Genomic DNA, 21,120 nt, shown 5'->3' with positions numbered 1-21,120 from the left:
TATCCTCTTTCCTATGTAATATATATTAGTCATGATGTTGTGATATGATCAAGATATTACCTTTTCCAGTGACCATGGAAACACATACATAGAATTTGTGTGTATTTGCCATTGATATTATGTCCGTCACCATTCCATACTAATTGTTAAATCAAGTTGACTTTGTGTACATGTGTGTTTGTGTGTGTACCGTGATAAATGACTCAGTATTCCTGTTAATGTTATTATAAATGGCTGATGTTGTCAAGTTCATCTGATAATTTTGCTTAAAAGATATTGCAATTTTTCACAGAAGTCATAATGATTATCCTTAACATGGTGAGGTGATGTTATGCTTGCATCAGTGTGTTTTCAGATGAATAATCTTAATTATGTCAAATTGTCAATTATGTCATGACAGCTATTTTTCTTGATTGAAAGTATCTTTCCTTCATTTAAAATATTTATTAGCATGGTATTTTTCATTGTGTTTGTATTTTTTCTGTATGTTGCTTAAAAAGAGCAGATTGACATTGTGTGCATATTATATTGACTTATATTGTCAGTGAACAACCAAAATATCCCATTGCACCTTACCTGGTATTTTGCAATGACAAAGGTGTATTCTAAATGTATCCATAGAATCTAATGTGCATTAAAGTTCATTTCTACTTTGATGTAGTCATGGTTTTCTGTAATAAATCCAACTTCAGTGCACATTTGAAACTGTGTGAGATGCAGACTATCGTGAGTTCTTTCATGTGTTCAAACACGTTTGACCTGCTTTGATATCTTTTCACTCAGAAAATACCATTTTGCTTATTCTGTTCAATGTCAATTAATTTAACTATTTTCCTAATCTGCCCAAACTGGTGCTGACAAAAAATGTTGCCTTTACCCAAAGACATACACAAAACAAAGAAATACAATACATGTATTATGTAAGGACAGGTTAAAGGTATACATAGCATTTGCCATCATGTAGGACTTTTTCTTTCTTTCTCGTAAATCCTTTATGTGTGTGCCAGGGACATACCAATCAATTAATTTTAAGAGATTGGAATTGTGCTTCATGTCTGTACATTTTAGTAATTATTTGGTTCACATCACAATGTAACACAATGATAATACAGTCAAACCTGCCTTACCTGCCACCTGTCTATACGTGACCCGCTACAACAAAAGGATCCTAAAGTCGCTGACGGGTGAGCTGAGAAAATCAAGTTGGAAGTCAGAACACCAAAATCTGTCAAAACGTTCGGATTTCTGTTTTTACATAATTTTGTAGTCTAATGTATCTTCTATCATCTGCCGAAATTTCGAAGCTAAATGATCAAAGGAAAGGCCAGAAAATAGCATTTTTTCTGGGCCATGCTTGGCTCGCCCGTCAGCGACTTTAGGATCCTTTTGTTGTAGCGGGTCACATACTGACCACCTGTTTGTAGAGGCTATTGAAAAATCCCCTGAGAGAAAAGCCCTGTTAAAGACCCTGTGTATAGCGGCCACCTGTCTTACATGGCCAGTGGCCACAAATTTTGTTTCCTGTGGTAGATATTAACCTGTGTATAGTGGCCACACACCCGATGGAGCCCTAGCCGAGCCAATAATTCAGCATGTTTTTCTGCTTTGTAGTCGAGCCAGTCATTCATGGGCAATGTTCAGTGATCACCACCACTGCATTCATCACTCATTTAGTCACAGTAATGCATGACTGTACACATATGCTACTGTGCAACAATTTGATAAACACTAGCATTGTTCAATGCATGAAACATGTGTGCATCATTTACATGTACATGAAAGTACTTATAGATGTATACAATGATGATACATGTAGGCCCTACATGTAGGCAATGCACACAAAAGTTGGAAAACCTCTCAATAACGGCCACTCTTTTCATCTTCCTTGGGTGGTCACTATAGACAGGTTTGACTGTATGTATCAAATATACATAATGGCCACTCTTTTCATCTCCCTTGGGTGGCCACTATAGACAGGTTTGACTGTATGTATCAAATACATATATACAGTCAAACCTGTGTTTTGCCTCCATCCGAGGGAGATGAAAAGAGTGGCCATTTCACAGGTTCTTTAACATGCTTTTTCTCTTGGAGGGAATTGTTTTTACTGGTTGTATATGGCAGGTGGCTACTATAGACAGGCGGTCGCTAAGACAGGTTTGATGGCATTGAAAAACATTGTCAAAACCTTAAGGGGAATCAAAAATTTCCCCTTTGGCGTGAATTCCCCATAAGATACCTCGTTTTTGGACATATATTCGTCCTATGGACCATTTTATATATATTGTAGTACGTATATATATATATATATATATATATATATATATATATATATATATATATATATATAACATGCACTAGGTCATGTATAATAATGGTGTGCACACCACCACCACCAATATCAACAACAAAATGTTAACAGACAAGAGACAGAAAGTAACAATGGAGGTTGAAGTTCAAGAGGTATTGTACAAAGGATGAAATTCTTCAATGCTTATAGAATGCTTCATGTTCACATCCATTATAGCTCTCTCATTTACTCTCTCTCCCCCTCTCTCTCCATCTCTCTGTATCCATCTATTCTTCCATACATTTTTTCTCCTGTTTTCTCCTCTCTTTAAGCTGATAGTTTGATGAGTTTGATGTTGACTCTTGTCTGTTTAATTTTGTAAGAACATGTACAACGAGATATAACTCTTCATGTGCCACGTTCCCACTTTGTGTTTGAGGATATAAAGAGATACAAGAGAACAGAAATTTGCTATTTTATTCATGACTCTCATTATGTTAAATTGGTATTTTGTTATCATTATCTTGAAGGTTATTTGCAAATGAATGACAACACGTCAAATTTTGCAAGTTTTACTTTTGTGCCTCGGATAACAGAAATGAATGTGTTCACTCATGCATAAATTTTCCTTTGGTATTTGCCTACTGGGTTGATAACCAATTAAATTGCCTTCAATGTGGTATATAAATGATACATTGGGATTTTTTTCCCCCTCAAAGTCTCCTTTGAAAAAATATGAACTGGAAAAGTGTTCACTGAGTGTACATGAGCAGATTGGAACTAAACTTTATAAAGAGAATCAACTTTTTCAGAATTTTTGTTTTAAATCAAGTCTTATTTCATTCCTCTTGCCATACATTCACATATTACATTAAATGATTACATTCAATCATTTCAGACAAAGTCAATGATGAAAAATACATTCACAAACACTAATTATCCATGGCTATTATTTGCTTTGGTTTTTTGTTTGTTTGTTTGTTTGTGTGTTTGTTTTTAGTGAGTATGATGAAAATAATGGCAGGATATGAAATTATAGCCCCACCCCATTCATTACACATCCAAGGAGGTGCTGCTCTAATAATGTTTTTGCTTTAACTGAAATTCTGCTTCCTTCCCCCTGCCATAAATTCACAATACATGAAATTTTCAAAGGAGAAATCGAAAGTTAAAGCTTATAATCGAAATGATACTGGAAGGTAATAAAGACTATACTGTAAAAGTGGAAACCAGAAACTAGCGCGAAAATAAAAACACGCGAATATTACTTTGCTTGCCATACGTTCCTGTGCGTGATGTCTTGATTCCGCGGAATTAGAAACACGCGAAACTCTTCTGACCCGGCCTAGCGCGAAAAATTAGTCGCGCGAAAATATCCACTTTTACAGTATATTGCTCCATACCATCACACGATCAGGGTGGTGCCCAACTTAACCTTCCCATTCTTAAACCACTCCCAACAAACAAAACAAACCCCACAGAAATCCGACTGATTGCATATTGAAGAGCGCCATCTAGTGCTTGACTTACGTATTACTACACTATGTAGTACAGCTACTCTTGTGGCCGGCCGAAAATTCGATTGCGCCGTCAAGTTTACACGGTACATTATACATTCACACATAGCATAAGCATAGGTATTGTACCGTTGTCCGTAGTTATCTATTCTACTGCAGTGATCAATGCCGCCGCAGCCGCGCCAGCGATCTCGTGTACTATGTATCGTCAACGCCGTGCGTCCGTCCCGTGGCCGTGACTTGAATATTGTATTTTGAAGACGATTTGGAAGAGACCATCGTCTAAGTAAAGTAATGACGTGCATGTCAACCGTCTGACGGAAAATTGAACGAAGGATGAGGTATGAATATTTTCTACTCCTTTTGCTCTCTCGTTAACTTCTCATGTAATTTAGAAACTCTAATTAAATTTATTAATAGGGGATCTACAGCCCTGTCGTTGTACTGAAGTTGCACTTGAAACCGGGAGAAGATGATGCCAGATGTCACCGTGTGCCATCCCAGTAACGTTAGGGCTTCCCACGAAAAGCTGGAACACTATTTAAATAACGTTACAGCCTACAGGGATTCAAGGTTCAAGGTTCCGACGTCAGGGCTGCCAACTCTCACTCATTGAGAATGAGACTCACTAATTTTGGTCCTTTCTCACTCTAAAACTTTATTTCATTTGCATGCACTTCTATTGATCTCACTCATTTTGACTCCTAAATTAGACTGACCCAGGGTCATCAAATTCACCTGTAACAAGTGTTAGGCCCTAACGTTACATGTTATTCTGACCTCTAACGTTAACGGTTAGATCCTAATAGAGTATCTAGGACCTACCTACCTAATAGCATTGGCCTATGGGAGTCTCACTCTCAACTAGTTTCTAATGTTGGCAGCCCTGCGACGTGTTGGAACCTCAAGAGCTGCACAAATGTGGGCTACGAGTACGACTGCGACTAACAGTTAACGGTCGGTGTTAAGATCTACTAGAGTGTTAGTGTTACTACTGACCTTCTAACGTCAGTAATAGATCTTAACGAGTAGAACCCTATCTAACGCTAGTGACATTTTGACTTTGTAATGTTACTAATGTTAGTCATAGTATTTAGGCCTACTCTTCTACTGTTGAGTAGAGTGTAACGTTACACGATAGCTGTAGTGGTCTATCTACGATTGGAGACCCTAGATAAGGTCGCATTGCAGTCTCAAACCTTGACCGAAAGATCGGTCTGTATCTTGTTGACAGGGATATGTTCTGCAGCAGTGACTATGTCTGGCTTCATTGGATCCCCTCCTATACGCTATACAGAGGAGAGCCGTAAATGTCAAAAAATGATAAGCGACAAACTCCTCCACCTTGAATATTGACCAAAAGTTCAGTCTGTGTGTGTTACCGTTGCGTTAGGGACAGTACTGAGGTTCTGTGGGCTTAACTGCAGAATACCCCACCACTCCTTTGTATGAGATTGTTGGTCAACCAATGATCTCAAAGCAAATAGAATACTAGTAATGTCGCCACTACCGTACCTAAAGTCGCCAGACATTCACATCGCATGTCAGGGCTGCCACCTCTCACTCATTGAGAGTGAGACTCACTCATTTTGGTCCTTTCTCACTCTAAAACTTTATTTCATTGGCATGCATTTCTATTGATCTCACTCATTTTGACTCCTAAATTATAGCATTGGCCTATGGGAGTCTCACTCTAAACTAGTTTCCAATGTTGGCAGCCCTGGCATGTAATGCACGCCGCGATCGGAGATCAGCTGGGGTGACGGAATTTCATTGCTCTCAAAAGACATTCCAAATCCACCTTCTTTCCTCCATAAAAACACAAATAATTGTAATCCAAATGTATTTTACCATAGCATGTATATGGTAACAGGTGACAAAACCATTTTTAATGTATGAAAGTTTTTGTTTTCGTATGGATTTGACTTTGAGGTGGCAGATTAACAAAGTTTTTCAAACGTGATGATGCACAATGCATCGTATATTGAAGTGTGTGTATAACACACACGCTAATAATACGTGGCGCGCTATGGGCAGCGAACTATATTCAGTGCCTTTCATTAGTTCGCCAACCCGGGAGTGCATAGGAAATACATGCAAGTGGCAACTAGTATACGATAATTGACGTTACATGAGCATTGTCCAGCAATTGCCAGCGATCTGTTACTCTATGTAGTACAGGTACTTGTAAAAACTACTGATTCGCGGTACCATAGTTGGTCAACCAATGACCCACGAAGTGTGCTAGTTCAGTAATTGTTACGTGCGTGCGTTGGTCAGAGACATCACATTCTGTACATAAGTGTAGCTTAGTTGGTTCATTGGTTCGTTGGCCAGAGTCATGCATGCATCCGTGCATTAGCAAGCAAGATTAGGGCAGTGTAGGGTTGTATCTATGATAGTGAAATTATGGCCGAAGACTTCCCACCGCAGGGTGAGTGTATCCGTGCATTAGCAAGCGAGGTTAGGGTTGTTTGAGGTTGTATCTATTTTTAAAATTAGTCATGGAAATTAAGATATAAAGAAAGAAAAGAACAAAGAAAAAAAAAGGAAGGAGGGAAGATGCTACAGGCCTATCGCAGGTTCGTTGGTACATTGGCCCAAGACTGCACACTGTAATTTCAAGCAATGTTATCCAGTTAGCTTTTATACCACGTACTACTCCAGTTCGTAGGTAGTTGGTAAACCTATGAATACTGGTTCTACGCTTCCGCATGGTGGGGTATTCTGCAGTTGCTCCGAACTATGTTCTGCGGAGACTATCTCTAGGCAATCCCAGAGTTTAGGGGCAGAAGGCAGTTATGACCCTAGACAGAAAAATCTGTCTGTCTAGAGGAGATTTTTATCATTTTTTGACATTTATATAGGCTCTCCTCTGTAGACAGTACAGAAGCATGTTAAACATGTCGCTGTAGGGGGACTCTTACCACTGTCCCTATGACAAATATTGGGTGAGGTACCGGTACCACACCCTTCTCAATTGCATCTAATTCACAGTTTATGGATCTGCAAAGTCGAACTTCTATTGTAAAATCAACATTTCATATAATCACTCACCAGCTGTTTGAGTTAAATTTTCATGGGAAAACACGCAACTACCAGCCCATTGATATATTCGCAACAGCTCTGCAACGTGTATGAATCCGTTAGCCAATCAGATGCAATGCACATGCAACGGAATGGTCCCTTCGGCCAATTAGAGCATGGCTTATGTACATATGTATCAAATGGCAACTGACAACTAGCTAGCGGCAATGTTGAGATATCGCCAATATGGATACAAATTTCTGCGATCTAAACTAGTTAAATGTGAGTATTTCATTTGCATAATGTGGGAAAGTTACCCGAATATTGCTGCATAATGTGGGAAAGTTACCCAAATATTGCTGCATAATGTGGGAAAGTTACCCGAATATTGCTGCATAATGTGTCATATCATGTCAAACTTGTTTGACTGTAAAAAAGCTGTAAGAAAATGGGGCTATGGTAGCACTTGGTCCGCGCGCGACAGCGGGCAGAGCAGCCCTACAGGAGACAGGAGGACAGCCTTCGGTCTGTATAAGAGGGGATTCCGTGAAGCCAGACGTAGTCTCCGTGGAACATATCCCTGACAACAAGGTACAGACCAGTCTTTCGATCAGTTATGACCCCCAAAATGATAGCCCTCTTTGATTATTCAAATGGCATAACAGTAGAAATTCTTATATGTTTCGTCTTCTCAGTGCCATCATTATAACAGTTCAGTTTGAGCAGTCGAAAAATGAATTAACAGCCATAAAATATTGCTGGATGAACTAAAAAATACCGTGAAACTGGTGAACGAATTACCATCACTACCCGCCAAGAGCAAAACAGCCACCACTTCCCTATAGTTCTTGGCCATTTGAAGCCACCATACCCTGGCGATGTCGCGGCAGTGGCTCACTAACTTCATCAGGGAGTACGCATACAGGCCCTTTGACGAATTCGTGCACACCGTTAATGCTTAGCGATCGACGAGCAAGTCTGGGTCATTCCAGTATTTTCGAGTGCATCCAGCAATATTTTTAGCTGAAAAAATTCATTTTCAACTGCTCAAATTGAACTGTATGATGGCACTGAGAAGCTCTAACTTGGAAACAAAGAATACTGTTCTGCCCTTTGAATGATCATGATGATACAACCTTGTATCTCATGAACCACCACCCACCAAGGAGTTATTGTAGGGAATGCCATTTGACAAGTATATTTGCTACAAGCTCACCTCGCACCACGATTTTTACAAGCAATAGGTACAGTTACAATGTGTTTCATCGAACACTGAGCGATATTGCATGCCGTTGCTCTCTGTTGCAGGATTAATGAGCTTTACATACCATCATATTTACCGTACGTGTACATGATTTTAAGCCCACCGCACACTGTGGGATTTCTTGCAATACCATTTCGTATTGCAGATAATTGCCAGATTGTGCAAAGTTTGAGGAAGTCTGTGATTCAACAGGTGAACAGCTTCCAATTTTTTAACATCCTAGCTAGCCGTATTAATCATGTAGATATCTTTATGCCTCTTTCATCCATCTGCCACCACTGCAATTCGCACAAACCACTCATGCAGGTGAAGCGCATACACTGTGTGTGTGTGTGTGTGTGTGTGCATTTGGTGGCTGCTCATGTAACAGATTATTCTGGATATTTTTGTCATTCTTTCAAAGAACAAATTTTCCAAGGACAGCTGACATATCATGCCCTCTGCGATAGGTTAATTAGAAATCCCCTCCTTGCAGTATCCATGCATTCAAAATCTTATGAAGGTCAAAGGTTTACCGCCGTTGAGTTGCATTGTTTGCCACGCACAGCATAGCACCCTGTCTGCTCAATCATGCTCGTGCTTGTGTATGTGTGTGTGGTCTTGTGCTATCTAAGAACTGCATTTCTCATCCAGCTTAAGTCAACTTGCCATAAATCATATGAACATTATTTTTTTGCTCCTGGTTTGCTTGAAAGGTTTGCTGCATAATACTAGACGGATGCATGGTTTTTTAGCCAATAGGCATATCATACTGAGTGCGCAAACACTTGCGTAGTGCGCGTACTCTTGCTACAAGTAAGCGATAACATGTTTAACTCTGTGAGACAGCATGTGGCCAGTAAAAAATCAACACACAGTTTTCAACCAATGAGATCACAGGATTTTCGCGACCCATTCTATTATGTACCTTACATGTGGTGTATCTAGTGGGCTTGTTTATTTGTGAGGCAGTCATGCTTCTCTTTATATTTCACACCCGATACATACAAACTGTACTTATGTACAGTACGCGCAATAGAAAACGCCCGACGAAAGTGCGTCCAAATTTCGTCCCAACGCTTTTAGCGTTATTGATTTCGCCTGGGACGTTTTCAACGCTTTTTGCGTCCAGACTTCATGGACGGATTTTGGACGAATTCAACGAATTCAACGAAATCCCCGAACGCTTTTCCGAAGCTGTGGACGCTTTCAACGCTTTCAATGCTTTCAACGCTTTCAACGCTTTCAACCCTTTGTACGCGCGATCACACACACAGCTAGCTACAGTGTATACAAAGTTAGCTCTACTCGCGAATCGCTAGCTCTTCTTTCGTCGAAGTTCTCTAGGTTTCACGTCCATTTCTCTCATTTTCTCTCTTTTGCTTCCGTATCATTGTATCCCTTTCTCTTCAGAGTACAATCATACTTCTGAGAGTGTTTTTTTCTCATTTTTATTAAGTGATTACCCTGTTTGCCACAATTTGGGGTGAGTTTTTGTTCGAGTGTTTGTTGAGTTTTTCGATTGAACGATGTGTCGATTATCTTCGTGTGTGCGAGAATATCGTACCCACTCGTTTGTTTCCGTGTAAGTATTTTTACCGTAAAAGTGTCTTCATCGTTCGTCTTCACGCATCGGGTTTTCACCCTAGTTTTCCTCATCGTAGTTTTCCACATCCATTTTTTTTTTCCGGTGCAAGATACTCTGTGTATTTTCTGCTACGGTAAAATGCCATCGTCGATATTTTTTGTGTATTCATCGTAGTTTTCCACCTCCATTTCATTGTTGTGTGCAAGATGTGTAGCTAGGTCTGCGATGTCTGAATCGTTTAAATTACAGCTGTGTTTTGTGAGAGTATTAACCACGATGATTTTGAGGATTTTGAGGGTTTCGCTTTGGATGAGATTGACTGGAATGATAGTGATAATGATAATGATTCTACTATCTAGTGGTGTTGATATAAGAGCTCTTATGATGATGCAATTTATTTCGTGTGACCGACCATCATGACGTTGGCGATGACGAGTACGAAACGATGTATGTACAATGTAGGCCTGTATGATCTAAGACGAGAGTGACACTGACGACATGGCCTGGCCCTGGGGGCTGTTTTAGTGTTGTTCGCTCGATCGTGCACTGGAGTGGTCTAGAGACCTGCATTTTATTTTTTCACTTAATTGTATCCTTTTGCTTGTTCACTGGTTTACTACCAAAATTTATGTCTCTGAAGAAACTCAACCAGAAGCTAGACAATATGTTTGTATCAGGTCCAAGTCTGTAAATTGCGATGTTCCTACTCCTATTGAACTCGAAATCCCATTTTCTTTGCTCTTTTTTCCACTGATAAATTATTTAGAACTGTACTGCATTTCTGACGAATTGCTTTTGCGTTATATCAAGAGCCTGCTGAGTAGGTGTTTCATTCTATCCTTTCAATTATCTTTCTATCACTTTCTTCTTTTGACCCTGGATGGAAAAAAAAAAAAAAAACCTTATCTTGCCATGTAAAGACAGAACACATGCCATCATGAAATATCATGACATTACGAAAGTAATAAAAGAAATAGGTAAGCGATGAAAATTCTTGTTTGTAAAATCATAAATCAAAGGTGATTTCATATGAACCAGCTCTTTGAAATGTATTTATTTTGCCTATTGATACTTGCTTTGCAAGTATACATTTTCTCTCCCATGGACTTTGTGTCCCCCTTTTTTTATGTGCTTTAATGATTATTATTCTAATTTGTTTTGTCAATATCATCGTTATTACTGTATAAATATTACCATACTTTGATATGGTTAATTGCATTTGTTGATTGACTCTCACTTTCATTTTGTTGCATCCTCTTGGTACTTGTACAGATCCTTTCTAGGGCTTGCTGTTTGCTCACCCCCCCCCCCCCTTTGCTGTTGCTATTTCACGCTTTACCTTTCTTTATCTCTCTGTTGTTCCTTATCTTGTTTGATGTTGCCTCCATATTCATCCTTTTCCTTCAATGGTTGCCCCCTGGCCCTCACGGCGACCATTACTAACCTTCCCCTGCCTTTTGTCTGTCCATCCTCCTGCTCTAATCCCCCTCCCTTTACCTGTTGGGCTCCTTGCCCATGACTTCCTACCCTCTCCTTTTGTTTTCTTTGTTCCGTGTCCCTTTGCCCTGACTGTTCTTGTTGTGTGAAGTCGCTTTACATGTGTGTGGTTGCTTTTTCTGCCTATTTGCCATTTTGCTTCTGACGAAGGTTCTGCTATAATCGAAAGCTTAGGTCCCTTTTGACTCTATCCTAAAAACATTCATAAAATGTACACTCCCAAAACTTGCTGGGCTAGTAATGAAAACTTCCATTATCTATCAGGGGAGGGGGAATGCTTTCATTTTCTCAAGAGAGCTATTGTGTGAGAGAATGAAAAACTTGATTGAGTGTTGCCAAGTTGTTTTCAAACTTCTTCATTTTATTTGATCTTAAGCATAATCACTTTCGTAAGTACATGTACAGTATTACGATTTCCTCTCCCTTGACTGTAATCGGAAAGTTTGCCATAACGACGATCGCTAATGTGTTTGGATGTGCCGATATGCGAAACATGTGGTTCAAAGGAATGCACCAGGTGCTACTAACTTACTGCCTTAGAGGTTAAGGCCCGGTCCCACTGGCCGACGGACACAAAGCGTATGCAGAAAGGACACAGCGGACGAGCAAAATTTCGGGGATGGCTTCATCCGCTTTCATCCGCTCCAGAAATTGACAAAATTGGCGAAAATTGGCGGTAACAGAACGGAAATAGAACGGACGTGGGTAGTATGTAGCGGGGATGTTAAACGGATGTTCATCGGAAGCCTAGCGGATGAAAGCGGATGGAAGGGGATGACAGCTCCGAAGGGGTTACCGGAGATAATTGCGAAACGGACGCATAGCAGAAAAAGCGGATGCAGAGTGGATGCAGAGCGGATGCAGAGCGGATGCAGAGGGGATGCTTTCGAAATGCTTTATATACGAGATGCATACGCTTACATCCTTTCTATTAACGTGCTATTAACGCTGTAAAGACGTTCCACGTACCATATCTTTCCTCCCTCTTTCCGTTTTTAGCTGCAGCGGATGTGAGTTGCGAGGATGCCCAGAGGATGCAGAGAGGATGCAGCGGACGTTTAAGGGATGCCGCACGGACATACAACGTTTGTTGCTCGTATGTCGCGGATTTACATCGTACACAGCGGAAAGTTCATCCGTTCTAAAAGTTTTAAGCAGCTTAAAACTTTTTGCGCGGATGAAATCACAGTGGACGGATGCTCGATGGATAGAGCGGATGAAACACGTATGCGATGGGTACACAGCGGATTCGTAGCGTTTTCCAACGGATGGCAGGATTTTTTGTACGCTTTACATCCTCTTTGCATCCGTAAGTGCAGTGGGACCGGGCCTTTACTGCTAGTTGAATGGATCGAATGCGCCATAGGCTTAGTTACGGTAAACAGTTTACGTTCGATGCGAATAATTATTACGTCTTTCAGGATCGAGGAATAATACACACAAAACATGCAAACAAACAAATCCACGAACGAGTGTTGATAACCAAAATTCATATGAAAAGTAATAGGCAGTTTTGGTGAGCGTGAAATTTTACTGTCATGATTTTGCTGTTTAATCGGGTGGTGGCTGCATCTCACATAGGACATCTCAGTGAATTTGTCTAGGCATATGAGACCTTTCATAATCTGTGATTGCATTTTTGAGTGATTAATCAATTCCTTTTTACAGCTGGGGAACATATAAATACATTGTACTTAGATCAAGTACGCAATAATCGACTGTTCGATGTATGCGCCTAAAGAAAGGCGAAAGAATCAGAACATCTTTGCAATGAATGCTTTAACTCAACTCACCAGCGAGTTCTTCGATCGATATACTACACCAGTGCGCGCATTCTTTCGTCTGGCACCTGGGGTCTGGCACGCACCTGGTTTTGTGGAAATTTCCACAAAGGGATCCGAGGGTGGGGTTTTTCCAATCCCAAGAGACCGCATTATACACAAGAAGACAATCTCGTCGCTTCTATCATTTTCCGTCACTCGTGTTTTCCCCTTATTCTTTGCTAGAAATGAACGTTTCGATTGAACTTAACGATGGTTGTTCACACGTGGTTCCTTTTGTTGTGAGGTGTAGGTACAGTATTTTCTTTTTTTATCATTCTTGGGAGGGGAAAGAAGAGTAAAAGAGGGAAAACTTATTTAAATAAACGAAGGGCACGTATAAACGCTCAGCATCCACAGCAAGCCGTCTTTTACATCAGCATCGTTGATTAACATCACCTGCACTATCATCAGGCATCACTCAGATAATGTCCTTTTTTTATAAACATTTAGAAACACGATCACCATCACTCGAGATAAACACGTAGCAGTGGCAGATCCAGAGGGGGCGCATGAGGCGCACGCCCCCTTTATTTATCGTAAAAAAAAAATAGAAGTGAAACCCGGAAGTGGCACCAGAAATATTAGTTGCGCCCCTCCGCCCTCCTGTACAGAATTCCTGGATCCGCCCCTGCCTGTACGAAAATAAATGTCAACAGACAAAGTATCAACAACCTCCCCGACAACTACATAAACATTACCACAGAGCACACCGAAGCGGCTGGCATCAAACACCCTTCGAAATACTGCAGCAAAGCGGGAAATCGCCGTTACGAAAATGCATGTACACAGTGCGAGGCAATTGAAAGAATTACCTTTAGATTAAGAATATGAAGGGAACAAATAAAGTGATATGAAACGAAAGAAATCGTACACCAAACGAGAGGTATAACGACCTCCAATAGGCCCTTAGCCCCAGCATATCAATAAACATGACGTATAAATAAGCACACGGAATATGCGTGTTTCGGATTCCTCCCTTCTATTTCTTTCCTGAACTATTCCCAATGCCCGAATAAAATAATGACTAGTTTGTTACTCTGATTTCTTCGTCTGAGGAAAGGAAGTTCGTTCATCCGAAAACAAAAGGATTGACACTCCGAAGGTTTGCTAATCGGGCAATGCCCCCCCCCCCCCCAAAAAAAAAAGCCAACAAAATGCTCGTTAATCAAAATATTGGTTAATAATGTTAAAGACGATAATAATAATAATAATAATAATAATAATAATAATAATAATAATAATAATAATAAGAATTATAATAATAATAATAATATAACAATAGACAGAAATAAAACAATATATGGCCCTATAGCAATTACCCGCAGCATGATTACATTTTCGAATCAACAAACATGGATAGGCACAAGGAATATGCGTGTTTCGGATTCGAAATAACGCCGTAACCATCGGAATAGCGCACCCGTTTTCTTTTTTCGGAATAATGAACACCACGGAAATCAATAAAATGATTTCAAAATAAGAATCCATCGTAATTCTTGCCTTAAAGATTTTCCTGAACTACGTGTATTCTCAATGCCCGAATAAAATAATGACTAGTTTGTTACTCTGAAAGTGGTGTTGTGAGTTAAGGAAGTTCGTTTATCCGAAAACGAAAGGATTGACACTCCGAAGGTTTGCTAATCGAACAATGGGGAAAAAAATAATAATAGTAATACATTTTATTTTCACACTAGGTACGAACATCTATGGTGTAGGGAATTTGCGTGTTACGGAACATTTTATCACTTTCGCATCAGCGAACTTTACGTGCAGTGGGTACTTCAAAAATACCTCCCCCCTAAAAAAAAAAAAAAAAAAAAAAAAAAAAAAAAAAAAAAAATGTATATATAATTACACCAACACTTGAGCATAACAACAAACAAGCAAGCAAACAAACAAATAAACAACTTAAGATTTAATCTCATAGCTGCTTTGAATATTTCATGTTCCGTCCGTATACTTCTTTTCAGAATTATCTCTCGCTTCCCGCTTCACAACTAGGAAATAAACGATGTCAAACTATAATAAGAATTAAACTTATTGTCTTGCTCTGAATATAAAATTCATTATTCCAAAAGTTCGTTTATCCGTGAATACAACAGGCTCGATACTACAGTACTCGAAGGTTTGCTAATCCGACAATAAACGCACCTATCCAATCACAAACATTCGTGCATTTTCGGATTATGAATCATAATTTGACTATCACATTTACGAACATCTATTTTTCGTGTAGGGAAGTCGCGTGTATATCTGAATGTTTCATTTTCGTACTAACGAACCTTATGGGTGCATGGGTACAACGATCATGACCCTCAACCCCCCCCCCCCCAAAAAAAAAAGAAAGAAAGAAAGAAAGAGCCAAGTCAAACTAAGAATCAGTCTGAATTAGTCGCTTTGAAAATTCCACGTACCGTCTGAATTATCTCTCTGTCCAATACAGAAATAAACGATATCAAACTAAGAATTAAACGTATTGTCTTGTTTTGAATATTTTTTTTTTTTTTTGCTTTTCTGGGGCCCGTTGCATAAAACTTACCATTGAAGATTGAATTTCAATGGTAACTACCGTCAAAATTAGGCATCACAGCCAATCAGCATCAAGGATTATAAAATTTACCGCTGATTTGAAGACTTATCGCTAGAAAGGAGCGGTAAGTCCAGCGGTAAGGGTTTTATGCAACAGGGCCCTGATTCAATAAAAAAAAAAACGGGCAATATAACGCGCAATTGCTGAAGAAAGACAAAATATTTAATGACCAAATAACGGCGAACAAATCCTTCTAATTTCTTTTTTCCTCTTTTTGGGGGTTAATTTTCTTTGTATACTCAAATGGATTTTACGTACACGCAATTTTAGTGAAACCATTTTCTTTTTGGTCGGCATTCTACGATAAGGTTCCTGTGGGTTCCTGTGGGTTCACCCTCGCCAAAATTGCGTGATTTCTCTTAAATACTATGAACCCGAATGATCTCTGATTGATAATTTAGTCTATTTCATGATCAACAGTTGTTTATTTTCTGCTTGTAAAAAACAAAACAAAACACGTGAACTACTACATCGTATAACATCTCTGTTTCGTTCAGCCGAGCGAGCCATGCCATAGCAATGGCGACGCACATACGGCGCACTCGCCTTTCCCATACGTGCACATTCCCTGGTTACATGCAGCCCGCATACCACCATGTGATGTATCAGGTGACTTTCACTAAATGCAGTGAATAATCTGCTAACGGTGCCGTACTTACAGCTAGGGTAAGGGAAACTAAAACTTTTACAAATTGCTTCAATGAAAACGGCATCGATATATGTATACATGTTACCATTTTTAATATTATTATGTGTATCAGGTGAATTCCACGCCTGTCTACTGTTCTCATTCCCGACCGCTGTGCTACTTGTTGAGTCTAATCTTGCAGTGATTCACGTGTGTACTGTATTCCATGTGCGCCTTGGATCACGGACGCTTCTAACGAAATTTGGACGAAACTGCCGAGCTCCGAACACGCATTTTCCGAACGAGCAACGCATTTGCCGAACGGAATTGAGCGGGCGGTCGTGCGTGAAATGCGTCCACAAAGCGTCCACAAAGCGTCAGAATCGTTGCTAATGGATCGATAACGAAATTTCGTCCAAATTTCGTCCAGATTTCGTTGCTACTCGATCGATAACGAACTTTCGTTGGAAAACGAAATTGACGGAGGCGTTTCTTATTGCGCGTACTGTAAATTTGAAGTCCTTGACATAATGCACTTGTCAATGTAATGACGCACCCCACTACCCCCGGACATGGGTGCGTCATGGTCATTTTTTGACTGACCACACAGGGTTTTTGACGGACACCACAGTCACTTTTTTGACGGACAAAACGCTGCAAGTGACGAACACCACAGTCACTTTTTTGACGGACAACACGTTGAAAGTGACGCACACCTCGGTCACTTTTTTGACGGACATCCTCGGTACATTTGACGCACCCCCGTTAATACTGAAACGATTTTTGCATACGTTTTATTCAAGCAATTTCATTTTCTTTTAGTTCGTAAACATAATTTGTAAAAGTTTCATCAAGTTTCCCTTACCATGGCCCTGTAAGCACCGTACCGTCATTCACTGTACAGATATCACGCTGCTGCTACGATATTCCGTACAGTAGTATGTATTCTGTGCATGCAATCCATACATGACAATCACATGTGTGCAGATGCGCTGTGTGTGCGCGGCCATTGCTGGTCCGGTGGATGCATACTGCTGCAGCGCAGGTACACACCACGCCACGCATTCCCGCGAGTAACTACATACAGCACAGTCGCTGTACGTAGAGATTCGCACAGCTAACAGCGTCGCGTGTCTGCTGGTCGGGCTATCCCGCGAGCAGAAAATGGCATGCGGCAGGCAGTTTCTTCTGCTGCCGCTTCTTTTACTGTCAAAAATTCGCCTTTGTCACCACAGAACATCATTTAGACGCACATTGTATTGGAATGTAAATGAACTTTCTTCAATAGCAATGTGTGTTGGTGTTACATCGCAATATGCAATAGGCACTAAGTGTTCGACAGTAAAGGTTGAACTAAGTTGTTACAGTGTACATCGCTGAACAGTCCCTGGTTTGAGATTGAGTATGCATGATTACATAGGTTTGTTGGAGGGAAAATGTACATGTAAGGAGAAAGGGTGGCTTTTAAATTATTTGCTTGCCAGATTCTGGCAAGCATTTTTCCCTCTTATTCCAAAACGCTTCCCGACTTTGATTTTCACTTGCCGCGGGAAAGCGCTCACTGTAATTTCACTCGCGGTACGTGTATCCTGTACTGGTAGCGTGCAAAAATGTGTGCAGTTTTCCATAGCCAAGTGACGTACCATGACGCACCCCTCGGTTCAAAATAATGCGTGTTATTTTCCATAGCCAAGTGACGTACCATGACGCACCCCTCGGTCAAAATTTTGACCGACAATGATGGGATTTTGACGCACCCCTCGGTCAAATATTTGACGGATAAAGCTGGTAAATTGACGGAACACCTGGGTCACAAATTTGACGGACCAAACGAGGAAATGACGCACCCATGTCCGGGGGTAGTGGGGTGAGTTATTACATTGACAAGTGCATAAATATTACTTTCAGTAAAAGATTGTAATTTTAGGTCCACATTTCATTCCAGATTTTTGCACAGTCCATACTGCACAATGTGTTAAAAATGCAAGATCTATAATGATGAGAAGATTTCTCACTGCCATATCACCAGGTACATTGTACATGTGGTATTATATATTGTGACCAAGGTGTTATCATTCACACTGTATTGTGACACAGGTGCGAATGAAAGCATTGAGTGGAGGTTACTGATGAAGGCATTCTTTGTTATGATTCTATGGACAGGCTAATGTACCATACACATCCTTTACTATTTCTATGTTCATGAACAGATTTTGAGTGGGTGGAACAATATATCTTATTTTTTCAATCTCGTGGGACTTCCAGATGGCTGCAACCATTGTTGCAGACCTCACACAAGTCTGAATGAACTTTGCACTATAAAGGCAGACATACACTTGTACACTGTACAGTACACTCGTATGTCACAGTGTATGTTAGTTTGATGAGGGATAATTTGAAAAAAAAAAAGACAAATTGTAGGAATAGAAGACTCATTCATTACCGCTTCATCTACATTACAATGTATCAGCTCTATCAAGGTGGTTGGGGCATACAGTTGAAGAAATAATAGACATGTTTATTACTCTTCTTCCTCTCTGTGTGTATGTTTTTTATTTGTTAATGTTTGTTTGAAGACCAACTGTCATTCCTTCAACTTCCAACTAAAATGTCATTGTAAATGACATTCATATCTAGTGGCCGTGACAATCAACAGTTACATGTACTTGCTATTAAAAATAAAGTGGTGAGACCATACTGATCTTTCTACAGAGTAGAGTGAGCTATTCAACATGTCTGGCATTCAATATATGAATGTTAAATTGCTAGATGATTACTTGGTTACTGCACACAGTGGCTTCAGGACTGGGCAAATCATTGCCATGGCATTCCTCAATGACATCACAGGTCAACCCAGCCATTACAACAGCTATTTACTCGTGTTGTTTCTTACTTTACTTCAGATATAAATTGTTGATATTTTCCAAGCACATGTCTCTTGCATAGCTGTCAGATGTGTCTAGTGTTGGTCTTGTTGCTTTTGCCTAGGTGCATTATGGTTCTAGAGAAAAAATAGATTGCCTATTGGTGATTTATGTGTAATATCTGTCAACAGCAGTAAGCAAAATGAGTGCATTAGGGTAGCTATTGTTGAATGGTACAAAGATTGTCCAGGTTATTTTCCATATTGCGTTCATGATCTACTTAAGGTGAAGGTATAATTTCTTGGTCCTCTGTCACTATCACTTAAAGGGATGGTACAGTATTGGTGGAGATGAGAATTGGGCTTTTAACTTTTTGCGAGATACCAAGAAAACACTTATGATATAGTACAGACCTTACCATTTTAAGAGGAATTCAAAGTTTATTTGATGAAAATTGGGTTTGGAATGACTGAAACATCCAAAAACAAAGTAAAACAAAGCAATTATAATAAAGTGTGGGTCCCACACTGTATTAGAATCACTATTTTTTGATATCTCAGCCATTTCAAAACCAATTTTCATCAAATAAACATTGAATTCCTCATAGAATTACATGCTCTTTCATATTTCATAAGAGGTTTCTCATTATCTCACCAAAAAATGTTAGAAACCTGAAATTGGGTCTCAACCAAAACTATACAATCCCTTTAATAATACCAGTGCATCTATCAACATACTTTGTATAATATTTTGATATTAACTAAGCAAAATTTGATGATGATCTCTAATTTTAACCATACATGGTTATATTGTTGATGAACTGTTTTTATAGTCCTGTATATTTAATCAAAATTAAATACAGGTGTATGTATTGAAGGGAGGAATGTACTGTGGATAAGCAAACATACATGTCTTCAAGAGGAGGGCAGCATGTAGTGAGCTATGAGCACCCTGTTCTCATCTTGGAATGCCAGCTCATTATATCTTGTTGCCACAGGCCAGTCTCCTATCACAATTCATTCACATTCCTCATGACACACACACTTCATTCTACACCACTGCTTGACAAGAGGTTGCTAATCACAAGCCAGAGATAGCATGCCTTCTGGAATTTGACAGGGCAATGTCAAGTTGTTTGTCCGACATCTTCTTTCTTTTTCCTCTGGTAATTTTGATACTGTTCAATCATTACAGAGTTGTCAAAACTGGGGAAGTACATGTTTGTGTACCCCAGAGTAATACAGATGGAGCTGGACACAGGTACACAGGATTTTTCAACCCCATATAGAGCAAATGGCAGGTACCATACTTAAAGGTCCAGTTTACCTTTGGGAGAAGTGATTTTGAAATTTTTCAAGATATCACCTTTGATGCATATGTATAGATTTGTTGTATCACAAAACGTCCTACCATATATACAATTTTTGCAATAAAGCCTAAAATATAAGGAGATATCAGTATTTTTCTCAATAAACCATAACTGTAGACGGTTTAGTCTGGAAGTATTCTTATTATAATTATTGTTCACATTTTGTGTATTTAACAATACTTAACATTGATAACACAGATTCAAATTTTTACAGTGGTTGTTTCTATCCCTAACTCACATTTTAGAACTATTTTAAAGCACTAATGCTGGGTTTTTGTTTCATCTGCAAATGGTCTTAAAGTACCAGTAAACAAAATATGATTATCAATGTTTGACCAAACAAGGAAGAGGGAGACAAGGTCTTCTTTATGACTAGAATGTCATACACACTTGTAGGCTAATATTGATAAACCATTTATTCAATACATATGTACATGAACATATAATCTTTCATGGTTACCCAATAGATGATACTTTCTATTATAGTCACAGCTGCTGTTGCATAAGCCTTGATTTGATAGCTATGCAACATTGTGTACATTGCATTCAGGGCATTAGGTTAAAATCATCAGCACTGGCACGAAGTACATTGTATACATTATAAAGATACAATGTACATTTGCCTCCATAACATGATGGTACCACAGTCATACATTTGTTTCTCTCCAGTTAAATTTAAATTTT

At 39.5% G+C, this 21,120-nt stretch overlaps 1 protein-coding gene across 1 annotated transcript in view; it reads left to right on the top strand.

Annotated features, from left to right (window-relative positions):
- Positions 1-3,999: 3,999 nt before the first annotated feature.
- The window catches only part of LOC140243862 (transmembrane protein 198-like), a 175,553-nt gene continuing 158,432 nt past the window's right edge, over positions 4,000-21,120 (top strand). Inside the window, exon 1 of the mRNA XM_072323535.1 lies at positions 4,000-4,148. The gene's annotated coding sequence lies outside the window, so the exon portion shown is untranslated. The remainder of the gene's footprint in view (positions 4,149-21,120) is intronic.

Source organism: Diadema setosum, chromosome 20, assembly GCF_964275005.1.
Source record: "Diadema setosum chromosome 20, eeDiaSeto1, whole genome shotgun sequence".
NCBI classification, from domain to species: Eukaryota; Metazoa; Echinodermata; class Echinoidea; order Diadematoida; family Diadematidae; genus Diadema; species Diadema setosum.
This window is presented reverse-complemented; position numbering and strand designations above follow the sequence as displayed.